Source organism: Amphiura filiformis, chromosome 9, assembly GCF_039555335.1.
Source record: "Amphiura filiformis chromosome 9, Afil_fr2py, whole genome shotgun sequence".
Classification (NCBI taxonomy): Eukaryota; Metazoa; Echinodermata; class Ophiuroidea; order Amphilepidida; family Amphiuridae; genus Amphiura; species Amphiura filiformis.
Genome location: NC_092636.1, coordinates 33,815,517 through 33,831,978, shown reverse-complemented (window position 1 = coordinate 33,831,978; position 16,462 = coordinate 33,815,517). Strand labels below are relative to the sequence as shown.

At 36.4% G+C, this 16,462-nt stretch overlaps 2 long non-coding RNA genes across 2 annotated transcripts in view; both read right to left on the bottom strand.

The window, feature by feature from the left end:
• Window positions 1-5,284: 5,284 nt before the first annotated feature.
• Window positions 5,285-16,462, bottom strand: part of LOC140160903 (uncharacterized) — a 16,408-nt gene continuing 5,230 nt past the window's right edge. Inside the window, exons 2-8 of the long non-coding RNA XR_011860026.1 lie at window positions 15,221-15,294; window positions 13,667-13,844; window positions 12,419-12,472; window positions 7,088-7,327; window positions 6,713-6,806; window positions 6,038-6,104; window positions 5,285-5,442 (exon numbers count right to left, since the gene is read on the bottom strand). This is a non-coding gene — a long non-coding RNA (uncharacterized lncRNA). The remainder of the gene's footprint in view (window positions 5,443-6,037; window positions 6,105-6,712; window positions 6,807-7,087; window positions 7,328-12,418; window positions 12,473-13,666; window positions 13,845-15,220; window positions 15,295-16,462) is intronic.
• LOC140160904 (uncharacterized) lies at window positions 8,806-12,020 on the bottom strand. The gene is made up of 5 exons (XR_011860027.1): window positions 11,533-12,020; window positions 11,113-11,206; window positions 10,343-10,402; window positions 9,516-9,602; window positions 8,806-9,117 (listed from the first exon to the last, which is right to left on the bottom strand). It is a non-coding gene; the product is annotated as an uncharacterized lncRNA (long non-coding RNA).

Genomic DNA, 16,462 nt, shown 5'->3' with positions numbered 1-16,462 from the left:
ATTCCCTATTATTTTAAATTTTTATTTAGGGGAAACTGGGGGTAATTGTGGCCCCTTTTGCATTTTTACCATGTAATTCTTTAAGTATGAACTGGAAGTAAAATTTCTGCATGAGTGGATAGAGGCAATGGTACCTATAATATGTGATAAATATAATAGGAAAATATATTACAATTTGCATCATAATAATTAACATAGGCCTAAATGTTAATTACCGTAAAATGGGGTAACTTTGGCCCGGAACTTTGGGCACTTTTCAGAGTTTTTAAACCACCGCTTCCAAACAAAACCAATTATATTTCTAATTATCTCTTTTTTATGACATTAGGGTTCCCTTCTACACCTTGAAGTTGAAAGATTTTTTAATAATTTTGTAAGGGTGCCCTACGGATTTGGTTAAAATAGCCTGACCAAAGTTACCCCGCATTTGGGGCAACTTTGGTCAGCCTATTACATTCCATGAAGAAAAAACAAAAACAAAAAATAGATCTTTGCTGTAGCCTATATGGGCAAGTTGTTGTTTTTTTGTGACATTTGACCCCATGCAAAATTAATCAAGCACACATCCTTGCTCACAAATAAAAATGTAAAAAATGCTCATTTTGGTCAAAAATCCGATTTTTCATAAACTTCGAGGAAATTGGACATGAGCGACTATTATTTCTTGCAAATATATTTCTTAAAACATTGACACCAAATAGGCCTATGACTAAAAACAACATTGCTGTACGAAAATATGACCATTTGAAAAAAAAAAATTTGACCGAAAGTTACGCCCGCCGCCTAAGTAAAAAAAAAATACGATAGTTTTAGGGGCCACAATTACCCAGATAACATGCATATATTGGCCTAACGTTGGTTTTCGAACGCCAATCTTGGCATCGGCATTATTTTGCTTCATATTGGGCCAATCTTGGCTTACCATCGGTAATCTTCATATTGGCATCACAGTGGCAGCCTAATTTGGCCCAATATTTGACCCAAGCCCAATCTGGGACCAATCTTGGGCCCATGAGCAATTATATTGGGCCATTATCGAACATAAATTGAGCCACCATTAGACCAATATCGCCATGTTATCTGGGTAGGCCTACCCCAAGCGTTGGGGTAATTGTGGCCCTGAACAAAATAAAGAATTTAAAAGTATTGCGAATCCAGTTCTTCCTGATAACTATTAATAACATGTTTTTATAGTCATTGCAACAATTCTAGGCCATTTCCCGTTTTCCAGAAAGAGACATTTTAAGGCATTTTGTAAAATACTTGTTATTAGGCCTATGCTAATTTTTGCAAGCCGAAACTGCGGCCGGATACGACTGTTCATTACACTTCCTTGTTTTGAATTGAAAACATACTAAATATGTCTTTTTTTTTTTATTATTGTATATGTTTGAGATATCTTATGTTAAGGGGAGTAATTTGAGACCAGTTTCGATGAAATCGGACCATTTTTTAATTTTGACCTCTGTGTATGAAACTTGACACCATTCGACCTGATAACTCCTGAACTATAAAGCATCGTAGAAAAATATGACAATTGACTTTTTTATTCCCTGTGATGAGAGAAACATTTTGAGACACATTCCAACATGATGGGACTATTTTTAGTTTTGACCCCACTGTGACCTTCGACCTCTCGTGGGAACTACAGGGGGCATAGAAAAAATGGAACTAATCAAATTCTTATTATTTCACGTTTTAGGGACGCCAAAACATTAGTTTTACTAATGTAGGAAAATATAGGAAAGGATACCATTATTTCATTACTATTTCCAGTAGATAGTATATGTGCTATCTTCAGTAGATAGCGTTGTTTCATGCGAGTAAATTGCTATATTCAGTATAGATAGCATTCTTCAAGGCAATGTGCTATATTCAGTAGATGGTATGGTTTCATTAGAGGGCAATATGAGAATAAAATGCTATCTTCAGTAGATAGCATTATTTAGTTAGAAGGTATATACAGTAGTTACCATTATTTCATGAGTAAATTGCTTTTTTTCAGTAGATAGCATTTTGTAGTTAGAGGAAATACTATCTTCAGTAGATAGTATTGTTACATTGGGAGGCAATATTCAATATAGATAGCATTATCGAGTAAATTGCTATATTCAGCATGTTCAGTAGATGGCATTGTTTTATTGGAAGGCAATATGCTATCTTCAGTAGATATCACGGTTTCATTGGGAGGCAATATTCATTCAGTAGATAGCATTATTTCATTAGAGGGCAATATGATAATAAAATGCTATCTTCAGTAGATAGCATTATTTAGTCATGTTAGAGGGAATATGCTAGATTCAGCATTGTTTCATTGGAAGGCATTATGCTATATTCAGTAGATAGCATTTTACTCTCATATTGAAACGATGCTATCTTCAGTTGAACTTTGATGTTCCAAATAACTATTTGTGCCGAAATGTGCACAAAACCTTTCGATTTTCACCACTTGGAGGTGGTGCAGAATCAATGCTGTTGGTCAATTCTCGATCTCCACCCCCCAGTGACGTAACTTTGGGTCAGGTGCCTGGGGCGAAAGTAGATTAGGTGCCTCTAAGGGTGTGCATGGTGCAGAACAAATTTAGCCATAGACCTACCGAATAACTTACAAATAGTGTTTCAGATCAAATTTATTTCATGTTTCAATGAACTTCATATTAATAAAATAAATTCTTCTCCAAAGTCATTACATATGAAGATTCATCACTAGCTGCAGTGACGTAGCTATTGGTTTGCGACGCCAGGGGCAAGAATACAAAATAGCCTCTTCCTAAAACAATTGCGCGCAGGTGCGAGAAAATGTGCACAAATCAGTCTAATTTGGTATAACCAAGTTGAATTTCAGTCTCAAATGACAATTTATGTTGCAATTCGTGCGAAGCGCATGAAATTTTGTGTTGAAGGGGGCACCCAAATGAAGAGTAATTCTATGCATGGTGAGTCAAGGTTTCCACTTCCTATAACAAAGTATTATCGTGTCGAAAGGATATCCAGGCCTACTAGGTGCCCACTTAGCCCGTGGACCCCCCCGAGCACATTGGAGTTACGCCACTGACCCACCACGTTCCCCTCGCTCTCCCTTAGCTACGCCACTTGAAAAATCACCAAAATCAGTCAATCTTTTATAGCAAATTAGTTTTATTCAAGTATTATTACAATTGTGTAAAAGTATTGTTTGAAAAACACGGAGGGCGTCCTCAGCACTAAAAGTGTTACAATATGGCTTTAAATGAGGTTTACCCAAGTATGAATTTCATTTTCTAATTTAAAAACTTTGTTAAGCTTTCGAAACAAAAACAAACACACAAACTTAATTATTTTATTTTATTGCAAATGTATTTAACATAAAAGCAATTTTCATGTAGTATTCATACAACTATGATAATGGATTGACCTTGAGATAGGCGAAAAAACAGATCAATTCAAATTCAATGAGAAAAAAATTCCTATCCGACCCCCGAAAGCGATTGAGCGATATAGCTCCAAGGTCACATAAAATGGTAACAATTTCAATATGAAAATAAAAATTAATAAAAAATAATAAAAACCATGTACATTTATACAGACATCCATTTAAAAATCTGGAGGTACATTCTTTATTACACATACTTTTCTAACAATTTAAATTTAAGCCTTAATGTACGGTCTTTTTCAGAATATACCTTTTTTTTTTTTTTTTTTTTTTTTGCATATTTGTAATACTTACACATGTTCCAACTTAAAACTATGAGCAAAATCAAATTCGCCCTATTTGTAGTAAAACAATGATTTTCTGTTGCTCCGACATCTTAATTTTTCAGATTATGATAATATGTCGGAACGATCGCAAATCGTAGTCTCCTACGAAGCCAAGTTGGTTACCCTCCCTCCACACGTGGAGGAGCGTGACCAAACTCGCCATCCTAATCCAAAACGTGCGAGATATTTCGAGTGAGTTGAAGTTTGTTGTTTCTTTGGAAATTTCCAATGTTTTTCGCGTCCAAATTTATTAGGAACTTTCATAATGATTGCATATTAACTATTTTATCATTTTGGAAGAAAAAAAAGAAAAAAGCTAAACATTTAAAAAGATCGTACATTAAGGCTTTAATATTAGGCGGCAAAAAATAAGATCCTGTTCTACAGGTTGACACACTTGCCAATTACACAATACAATGAGCATTTGCGCCATTGGGGGTCACTGCAACTTTGGAGGTGACGCGTATGTAGGGCTGTTAAGACCCCTTTTCAGCGTCGCTGTCACCCAAAGACCCATATTTTTCCATGACACCCAAAGACCCTTACAATTTGAACAGCAACTTTCATTTATCGCTGATTTTGTTACTTATTCGATATATTCGAGGTTTCTGTGACGCTGTTTCTGCTCTCACCTAAAGGTTCCATTTATTTATTTTTTTTTACATTTTACATTTTGCTTCACCGAATGCACCTTACTGCGAAAGTGCCAGCCTACACCCTTATCTATTTCATATTGAAGTGCCCCAGGCCATTTCCAAAAGGAGCAGAGCACTTACAAAACTATATTTTAAGGTGCATCTTAAAAAATATAAATATCAATTAAAATAGGTTAAGAAAACAAATAAGTTTTAGAGCAGCTTGGCCAGGATTATTTTCTTGTTAGAGGCTAAATGGTCCTAAAATGTTTTTCAAACAAATTTTGAACCTTCAAAATATTCATTCAAATCAATCCACATTGTCCAAAAAAAACGTCTATTTACAGCTAAAAATATCCTCAAAAGCTCCCAAAATGCAAAATCTGGGTAGGCCAAGCCTTTGGAACATATTTTTGTCGCCTTACATCAAATCAATTTTTGAGCATACATTAGATTAGAATGCATTACTATGAAATTATTAAAAACAGCCAAATATATTTTGATTGCTAAATATACAAGCCTGCATATTTGACTGTAATAGTTTTGGAATGAAGAAATAATCTCAAAGAGACACTTTACATATTGAACAAAAATTAAAAATTTACAGTAATTTTTGAACCAAAGTTACATGTGATGCAGCACATCAAAAGTGAGAACTTGGCAGGCAAGGTCAATTTTGTGTTCAGTATTCTGCTTTGAAACCATTTTGCAAGCTTTAAAATTACACCTCATTTGCTAAAATTGATCAAGGCATTCATATTTTATAAGGAAAAAGCATCCCAAATTCTTACTATTTTCCTTATTTTTTTATGTCTTTTGCCACAAAGTCCTCCCTTTTGATGTATCACATATCACATATAACATGAAGATCAAATACAATCAATTTTCAAATTACAGTGGTCATGGTGGTAGCAAAAGTACTGGATGACCAGCATGCCTCCATGTATATTGTTCTTGGATGTTTTTGAAGCAGTGTTTTGTTTGCTTGGAATATTTGGTACGTTTTGCTGTGACAGGTGGTTGCATGGTTGAACTAAAGATGGACCGGGCACAATCAGATACCAAAACACTGAAAAAGAAAGGGAAACAAGTGAGATTATAACTAAAAGGACATGATATTATATTCGGTAAACAATGTTTGTTGTATCTGATCCAGAAACTGAACTTTCTTGTCTTCGTTGGGCAGGAAAATCCTCATGTGTGTCATTGGCCCTTGAAAATGCTTATTTAAGTAAAACCTCCTATGTAACTGGTTGGCAGTTTTGTTTTAAACATGTTCAGGTGCCACAAACACATGTTTTTCCTGCCCAACGACGTTGTGTACGTTTCAGCAAACACTTGTCAACACTTGATGAACACTTGTTCAATCATAATATTATATTAAGACGTGTTTTGTGTGCAAAATTCCAGTCATGTGGTCACTTTGGATGAGAGAACCCACTAGTTTTTTAGGGAATGAACCAACAGTTCTTTGACATCCTTTAAACGAATGACATTTAGTTAGGATGTCAAAATTCTGATTACTTTGCCTTCAAACAAAAGGAATTTTGTTTATAGGACATCATTGAACTTTCGGTTTGTTCCCTTATGTGGATCCAAATTATTTCTACTATAGCAATTTTTTGATTATACTGTCTGTGGAAATCTTGTAAAATGATACTTACCTTTGCAAGTATCAACATGGAGGCAAATCCAACTTCCTCAGGTATACTTCCTCAGATCATGAACGTACTATAACAAAGAAAATACAGACAATTAATTTACTGGTCACAAAGTTGCTGTTTCTTATCAGACTTTAGTGTGATTTAAGGAACATTAGCAGTATTTGAAACAATTTTGTCAAATTCACGGCAATTTCCTCAGATTTTTCAAAAGTATGTAATGATGTAGAGGATGTAGTGATCGGTAACAATTTAGCAAGATTTGCAGTTATTGAATTTACCTCAATTTAACACAATCAGCGCACCATTTTATTAATCACAGTTTGATGCAATTTCAGAATATTTACCGCAATTTCCAGTGATTTATCAAAATTGAGCAAGATTTGTTGAGCCAACATTCAGCGTAATTTTATGCAAGTTAAAGCTATTTTTCACTAAACTGCAACTAACAGTAATATATTGGTTAACTTCTTAAATGTGCCCAAAAAGGATCTAATCACAGAGGATTTGATTTTTTAATGAAAATATTCCCAGTTGTATGAGCAGATTTGGGTTTTTTTTTAAAGGTCCATATTGAAGTTGAGCAATAATTAATCCTAGCTAAAAGCAGAATTGTCCCAAAGTGGACAATGCAATATTGCATCACTGTAAAATAAACATCCCATTTTCTGTACTTACATGGTTCAGGGACCCAAATTTCATTCATTGAAATAGTAAGACATCTAAAAATCGTTAACGTCTAAACCATCTCATCAAAGCCAGGCATCGATATCTGCAAAATGCAACAATCAAATTTAAAAATATTATTACACTGATTTTCTAAATCATGTCAGCATCTCACCAAGCGCACAAAATACAAAGAATGTGACAACACACAGAACATTTTACCTTAATCACATAACACTCTGCAAGAACAAAGACATACACAACATGCATACGTTTTATGGGTAAAATTATCCAAGAGAGTGATAATAAGGAATGTTCTCAGCATGAAATTTGAGGTTTCAGTGCTGTGAAACAGACACTGAACTCCATATCATAGGTGATGCTTACCTGGTTATCATTCTGTAAATTTCGAAGATGCCTATAATGGTAAACATACTAACATCCTGAGGGCTCATCCTGAAGTATGTGGCCAATCCAACTACTTTTCTTCGATGGTCCTGGTTAGTGGTCTTTGGTGTACAGCTCATCACTGTTTGTTACTCATTTAATGACATCGATGATGAGGCAGTTCGCAGTGGGTAAATAAGCTTCACCGCCGCAAATCCATGCCCTGACGGAATAAAATCACTTACGAAAAAAAGGTGTCAGTAAAAAATGCAATGAAAACCGGAACAGAATGCTCCAATCACCAAGCATTGGGCCCACTTTCTGAAGACAAACAAAAGACAATTCAGGCAAGCACAACATATAGACAACACCCATACTGCTCACCGTGTTTGCACTAAATGCCTCTCATGAGTAGGTTCTATGTACTGATGCAAAAATGCAGGCTGGTGTCTCTAACCTAACCCCAACCCTGGCCCTAATCCTAGTTCTAACCCTCCCCTACCTCTAAACCTAGCCCCACATCTAACCCTATCCCCTGGCCCTAACCCTATCTCTAACCCTAGCCTAACCAGATACCAGACACTGAACTCCCGATCAATATATAGATTTACTCACTTAAGTATTTCTTACAAGCATGATGAACAGCAAGGATGTTATCTACACATTATTCAGGCTGAAAGGCTCAGGAAGTCGACATGAGTGGGCTTCATACTAAGCAATTCAAGTAAAATGCTCCTTCACTTCCTCATCCTCCTTTACTTCCTCCTCATCCTCCTTCACTACTCATCATCCTTCTCCTCAGGGACAACACAAACACATACAAAAACATACAGAAGGCAAAATACTGACCATTTATTGCCTCCTCTTCTGTCGTAACACCAATTCCCGTCTCCAAAAAGACAAATGAAAAACAAAAACAAAACAAATAAATAGAATAGAAATGTTAGTACATAAAATAATACAGCTATGCGCACCCGCTCCCCCCTGCCACTTCCCTATACCTTGCACTTGAACACAACATGAACAAAACAAGATAGACGCAAACACAAACATACATAAAACAAGACATAAAACATGAAACAAAAAACATTGACATAAAAAGAGACATATAGACAGACAAAGACTGGCACGATCTCAGGAGCCACTCCGAGACGTGGAAGTCTTGAGGAAGAAGCCAACTCGATCTCGGGAAGCCACTCTGAGACGAGAAAGCTGGTAGGAAGCCGGCTCGATCTCGATCTCGGGGAGCCACCCCGTGACGAGCCAGCCGGCTAGATCTTGGGGAGCTACCCTCGGATAGGTAGATACCCAAGATGGGGAAGAGGGCACCGATCGCCGACAGTACTGTCAGGGTGATATACAGTAGCAATTGTACAGTACAATTGGTCTGACAGGAATACATAACATAAAAACATGACATAAAACATGAAACAAAAAAACATAAAACAGACATAGACAGACAAAGACCACAAAGTGCACAAACAAGACAAGACAGACAAACATACAGATAGACAGTACAGACAAACACAAAAGAAAAAGAAGACAGACAGACAAAGACAAAGACAATAGACAGACAAAATGGGCACCGGTCGCCGACAGTACTGTCTTGGTGATATAATAGCATTTGTACTGTACAATTGGTTGCAATTATAGAGTACAATCGGTCGGACAGGAATTTATTTCTGCAAGAGCGGTCTGAGAGACATACAAGACGCATATAATCAGGAAGGAAGGAGTTAGGAAGGAGGAAAGACAGGACAATGAAACAGAACAAACATGAGCACATAATTAAAAGCTTATTAAAGAATTTCAATTTCTAGATTTTGACTGCAAAACAGCAAATCAATTACTTACCAAACGCTAGTAAAATTTGCTTAAATTTAAAAGCCACTTTCTGTGCCATTGTTTTTACATACTAGTACTTGGAACCCTTCACCATTGTCCCCAAATGGTCACCACCTGACATATAGTACCATTCACCATTGTCATTCATTCCATAACTGATATATTCATCTGCATGCATTGATTGTCTGAAATGTTAAGTGTCAAATTATCCTTATTGAAATGATTCATTTTGAACAACAATACTATAAGATTTAAACACATCAAAAGAAATAAGTCCCCCCTCTGAACATATCGTCATAACATTGTAAGATTTCGTTTTGTACCAATAAAACTAACTTTGAAATAATTATGTCTGTTTACTAAGTGCTCTGTGAAAATGAGAGATGTCCATGACTTCAGGGCTGAATGAGCCTAAATTGAAGGAAAAAACTGCCCTTTTCAAAAATCACAAAGTAATAATAATAATGGGGATGTAGTGAAGTCGCTTGTTGGGTGATTAGGCCAAAAAATTGTTTGCTTGCCCTCCACCGACCGACCGACAAATTTGTAGTTTTAATTTATAATTTTAATTTTTTTTTATTACTTTTTGGTTTCTAAATTTCATTTCAAAACTAACAGGTGGCCGCATGGTTGACTAGAGATGGACCAGACACAATCAGATACCAAAACACTGAAAAAGAAAGAAAACAAGTGATTATAACTAAAAGGACATAATATTATACTCGGTAAACAATGTTTGTTGTATCTGATCCAGAAACTGAACTAACTGGTCGTCGTTTGAGCAGGAAAATCATCACGTGTGTCATTGGCCCTGAAAATGCTTATTAAGTAAAACCTCCTATGTAACTGGTTGGCAGTTTTGTTTTAAACATGTTCAGCGGCCACTGACACATGAGGTTTTTCCTGCCCAACGACGTTGTGTACGTTACAGCAAACACTGTTACCTTTGTCAACACTTGATGAACACTTGTTCAATCATGATATTATATTAAGACATATTTTGTGTGCAAAATTCCAGTCATGTGGTCACTTTGGATGAGAGAACCCACTATTTTTTTTAGGTAGTGACCCAACAGTTCTTTGACATCCTTTAAACGAAAGATATTTAGTTAGGGTGTCAAATTTCTGATTACTTTTCCTTTGATAAAGATCCGGCTATGATCGAAAGCTCAGGCCATTAACGAAATTTGTACAAAAACTAGTTAAAATATCAGTCAAAGTTGATCTTCCTGTTTTGAATTGTCAACATTTCACACTCGGTTTATAGCTAAAGGAGGGGGTTGGCTTCTAAACAAAAGGAATTTTGTTTATAGGACATCATTGAACTTTCGGCTTGTTCCCTTATGTGGATCCAAATTATTTCTGCTATGATTAATACTGTCTGTGGAAATCTTGTAAAATGATACTTACCTCTGCAAGTATCAACATGGAGGCAAATCCAACTTCCTCATCTCTCAGATCATGAAAATACTATAACAAAGAAAATACAGACAATTAATTAATTAATGTTTCTTATCAGACTTTAGTGTGATTTAAGGGGACATTAGCAGATTTATCAGTATTTGAAACAATTTTGTCAAATTCACACAATTTCCTCAGATTTTTCAAAAGTATGTAGTGATGTAGAGGATGTAGTGATCAGTAAAAATTTGCAGTTATTGAATTTACCTCAATTTAACTCAATAGCACCATTTTATCAATCACAATTTGATGCAATTCAAAATATTTACCGCAATTATTTCCAATGATTTATCAAAATTGAGCAAGATTTGTTCAGCCACCATTCACAGCTTAATAGTTAAACAAATAAATAGTTAAAGCTATTTTTCACTAAACTGCAACTAACAGTAATTTATTTGATTAAGAGTGATTTTACCATTTCCCCTTGTGACATACAGCTACAATTTTGGGAGTTTTAAGGTCCACATATTGGTTAACTTCTTCAAATGTGCCCAAAACGGATCTAATTTGGAAGTCTGAAACATCACGTAGGATTTGATTTTTTAATGAAAATATTTCCATAGTTTAACATTACCAGTTGTATGAGCAGATATGTTGTTTTTTAAGAAAGGTCCAAAGAGTTGAGCAATAATTAATCCTAGCTACAGGCAGAATTGTCCCAAAGCATAGACTCTGATGCAATATTGCATCACTGTAAAATAAACATCCCATGTACTTACATGGTTCAGGGACCTAAATTGCATTCATTGAAATAGGAAGACATCTAAAAATCGTTAACGTCTCAACCATCTCATCCAATCCAGGTATTGATATCTGCAAATGCAACAATCAAATTTAAAATATTAATACACTGATTTTCTAAATCATGTCAGCATCTCACCAAGCACTCAAAATACAAGGAATGTGACAACACACAGAACATTTTACCTTGATCACATAACCCTCTGCAAGAACAAAGACATACACAACATCACAATAGGTAATGGAATCATAGGAAAATATTCTAAGTTTAATGGGTAAAATTATCCAAGAGAGTGATAATAAGGAATCCTTGTTAAGACGTCGTAAATTCTCAGCATGAAATTTGAGGTTTCAGTGCTGTGAAACACACTGAACTTCATATCATAGGTGATGCTTACCTGGTAATCATTCTGTAACTTCCGAAGATGCCTATCATGGTAAACATGGTAACACCCTGAAGAGTTTATCATGAAGTATGTAGCCAATCCAACTACTTTTCTTGAATGGTCCTGGTTAGTGGTCTTTGGAGTACAGCTCATCACTGTTTGTTACTCATTTAATGACATTGATGATACATAGGCAGTTGGTAAATGAGTTTCACTGATGTAGCAAGTCCATGACCTGACGGAATAAAATCACTTATGAACAACAAAAAAGTGTCAGTAAAATGTAATGAAAACGGGAACAGAATGCTCCAATCACCAAGCATTGGGCCCACTTTCTGAAGACAAACAAAAGACAATCCAGGCAAGCACAACATATAGACAACACCCATACTGCTCACCGTGTTTGCACTAAATGCTTCTCATGAGTAGGTTCTATGTACTGATGCAAAAATACAGGCTGGTATCTCTAACCTAACCCCAACCCTGGCCCTAATCCTAGTTCTAACCTCCCTACCTCTAACCCTAGCCCTAACCCCACATCTAACCCTATCCCGTGGCCCTAACCCTATCTCTAACCCTAGCCTAACCAGATACCAGGCACTGAACTCCCCATCAATATATAGATTTACTCACTTAAGTATTTCTTACAAGCATGATGAATAGCAAAGATGTTATCTATACATTATGCAGGCTGAAAAGGCTCAGGAAGTCGACATGGAGTGGGCTTCATACTCAGCAATTCAAGTAAAATGCTCCTGCTATCCTCATCCTTCATTTCATCCTCCTCCACTTCCTCATCCTCCTCCACTCCTCATCCTCCTCCACCACTCTTCACCATCCTTCTCCTCAGGGACAACACAAACACATACAAAAAACATACAGAAGGCAAAATACTGACCATTTATTGCCTCCTCTTCTGTCGTAACTCCAATTCCCGTCTCCACAAAGCCATCTGAAACACAAAAACAAAACAAAAAATAGAATAGAAATGTTAGTACATAAAATAATACAGCTATGCGCACCCTCTCCCCCCTGCCACTTCCCTATACCTTGCACTTGAACACAACATGAACAAAACAAGATAGACGCAAACACAAACATACATAAAAACAAGACATAAAACATGAAACAAAAAACATTGACATAAAACAGACATAATGACAGACAAAGACTGGCACGATCTCGGGAGCCACTCCGAGACGTGGAAGTCTTGAGGAAGGAAGCCAACTCGATCTCGGAAGCCACTCTGAGACGAGAAAGCTGGGAGGAAGCCGGCTCGATCTCGATCTCGGGGAGCCACCCCGGGACAAGCCAGCCGGCTAGATCTTGGGGAGCTACCATGGGATAGGTAGATACCCAAGATGGGAAGGGGCACCGATCGCCGACAGTACTGTCTTGGTGATATACAGTAGCAATTGTACAGTACAATTGGTCGGACAGGAATACATACATAAAAAGCATGACGTAAAACATGAAACAAAAACATAAAACAGACATATAGACAGACAAAGACCACAAAGTGCACAAACATGACAAGAAAGACAAACATACAGATAGACAGTACAGACAAACACAAAAGAAATAGAAGACAGACAGACAAAGACAATAGACAGACAAAGACTGGCACGATCTCGGGAGCCACCCGAGACGTGGAAGTCGGGAGGGAGACAGTACAGACAAACACAAAAGAAATAGAAGACAGACAGACAAAAAGACAATAGACAGACAAAGACTGGCACGATCTCGGGAGCCACCCGAGACGTGGAAGTCGGGAGGGACGAAGCCGGCTCGATCTCGGGGAGCCACCCGAGACGAGAGGAAGCCGGCTAGATCTTGAGGAGTCACCCTGGGATGGAGAGACACCCCAAGATGGGAAAGGGTCACCGGTCGCCGACAGTACTGTCTTGGTGATATACAATAGCATTTGTACGGTACAATTCGTGGCAATTGTACAGTACAATCAGTCGGACAGGAATTTATTTCTGCAAGAGCGGGCAGAGACATACAAGACATAAAGAATCAGGAAGGAGTTAGGAAGAAGGAAAGACATGACAATGAAACAGGACAAACATGAGCACATAATTCAAAGTTCAATTCAGTTTCAATTTCTAGATTTTGACTGCAAAACAGCAAATCAATTACTTACCAAACGCTAGTAAAATTTGCTTAAATTTAAAAGCCACTTTCTGTGCCATTTATGTTTTTATATAGCCTACTTGGAACCCTTCACGACTGTCCCCAAGTAGTCACCACCTGTCATATAGTACCATTCACCATTGTCATCCATTCCATAACTGATATATTCATCTGCATGCATTGATCTTCTGAAATGTTAAGTTTAAAGTGTCAAATCATTCGTATTGAAATGATTCATTTTGAACAAGAAATACTATAAGGCCCTTCGCACTTGATTATTAGTTTCCTGTTTACGCCCGCGTCCAAAATTGAACATCTCAAAATAATTACTGTAAAACCACTTAATTTTGCTAGGAATTTCGCTAATTTCGCTAGAAGCCTTAATTCGCGAAATTAAATACCCGCAAATTGAACAGTTTTACATTGAATTGTACACATAAATTGCTGGATTAGCGAAATTAAATACCCAAAATAATGGTGGTCATTGGCAATTAGCGAAATTAATTACTAGCGAAATTAAATAGCTTTACAAAGTAATTGATTTTATTTGTATTTCTGATTTTTTCCTTTAAAATAACTTTCAACTACTTCTACTTGCCATTTTCTGACTTAAATAATATCAACAGTAATGATGAATTAACAAAAAGTACAACTCCACCTTCCATAAAATCAAACTATTGTTGTGAAATAATTAAATGCCCGCTCTAGTCAACACGAGTCAATAGTTGCTTGTAATAGTTCAAACTAAATAAAGAAAATAAAAGATAATTAATAATTAAAAGTCACCTCGTCCCTTTTTCATTTTTTTTTAACAGGAAACTAATAATCAAGTGTGAAGTGTAAGATCAATCTAAGTCGAATAAACTTTGTCCAAACCGAGCACCTTACAATCTTGCAATTCTAAAATACCACTTCCTCATAGAGTCATTATAAAAGTTATAGATTCATTATAGATTCATTATAAAAGTTAAATATAATTGTCAGTGATAAATTTCCTCGAACACCTGTCCTCCTGTTTCCTTCCCTTTATTAATACAGTGACAATAACACTTTGACTTTCTCATCTCTGCCCCCCGTACCCATTGGGTGGCATTGAGTTCTACTGAATCAATTTGACCTAGACAAATTGTTATGTTACCTGGAAAAGAAAGCACAGGGATAGTTAAAAACCATTCTTTTCCTGGTTTCCTGCAACCAGTTTCATCAAAATCAGAGCAAATATCATTTTCTCCCCCAGGCCCAGTGGGGAAAAATTGGACTTATGATGTCACAATGTTACTCTTTTGCCCTTAACTCCATAACCATACAGCATAGATATATGTGAAAGTATACTTTTTCACGATGGTGTGAGTTTTGAACAGGTCTGAGTAATTTTGAACTTGACCTCTGTGCAAAGTTCAATGACCTTTTCTCTTCTAAAGTGAGGATACCGTTAAAATGCCATAGCCTAGATTAAATTAGCACTATAAATACTATTCATCTGCCGAATATGACAACTTTGACATGATTCAGTTGCACCATTGTAGTAAACTGAATTGCACTATCTTGTCGTTACAATGCTTACCTGGTAACCATTCGCTAAAATTTGGTGGAAGATGCTTATCATGGAAACCATGCCATGCTTGTTTCACCAATAAACTGCAACATGGAAAATTTGTATTGTTATAGGTTAATGAAAGATAATTTGTACTGAGGGTCAAACAAAATACCTGCATCAAAATTACAAATATAATTTTTAAAACAATCCATATTCATTCCATAAACCACTCAGGGCGCTTTACAACATCATTTCACTAAAATCAGGGTTGGGCCATTTTTTTGTTTAGTTTTTAGTTGGGGATATACATAGTTATTAGCATTTTAAAATCTATTCAATTGCACATGAGTTGTAGTTTTCTAAAATAATACCATCTTATTCTCATCAAATTCTACTGTGTGCAGTGAAATTATACGCCTACCCATGCCATTGATATAAAAGATGTGGAAATGTTTTGTTATTTTATGAAGTAGCTCCTATGTTTATGCAATCCAGATTATTAATAAACCATCAATTTATGATTGGAATCAGTGGCGGGGTGGGGTGGGTGGCTTCTATTTGGAATTTTAGGAAGATGTCCCGCATGGAAAAAATTAGGGGACATGTCTAAAATTACAGGGGACATGTCTATGATTTGAATGCCACATGAATTAATTACAAAGACATACAGGTGCATAGGTGGAAGACCCACCACACAAAAAAAAAATACCTAGGGGCATAAAGGTCCACTTTGCGGGCATAGTAGAGTGAAAAAAAAAGGTTTTGTGCTTTTCAGTCATAAAATGTCAAAATTTGCCCATTTATGAGCATAACGAGCAAAATAATGAGCTGCTTTATGCTTTTCTTGGTCCAAAAAGTCCCAAATATAAGGAAAGGGTCCACTTTTTGAAAATTTTCCCGCCACCTCAAAATAAATCCAGGCTATGGGGCCTACCCTTGTCCGGTTTTATTCTTAGGCCTATATTATGTGCATAATGTGCACAGTTTACCTATGCGCGATCCTGGAACCTATAGGATTGATTGCAAATATCAGAACCGGGGATTTTATAACATTTCTGTAAAAATAGATTAGTATTTATTTTCCATAAAATGTTAGCTTTTACTGTCGGATATGTCTCCTTTTAATTTTGAGCAGAACAAGTGAGGTAAAGCAAAGAAAATTGGAAGTTACTACTAGCGCCAATGCATGTACTCCGGCGTTTGTAATACGATCATCTGATGTATATGGTCGAATCCAATGAAAAGTGTATACTGGCGAGTGTTCAGGGC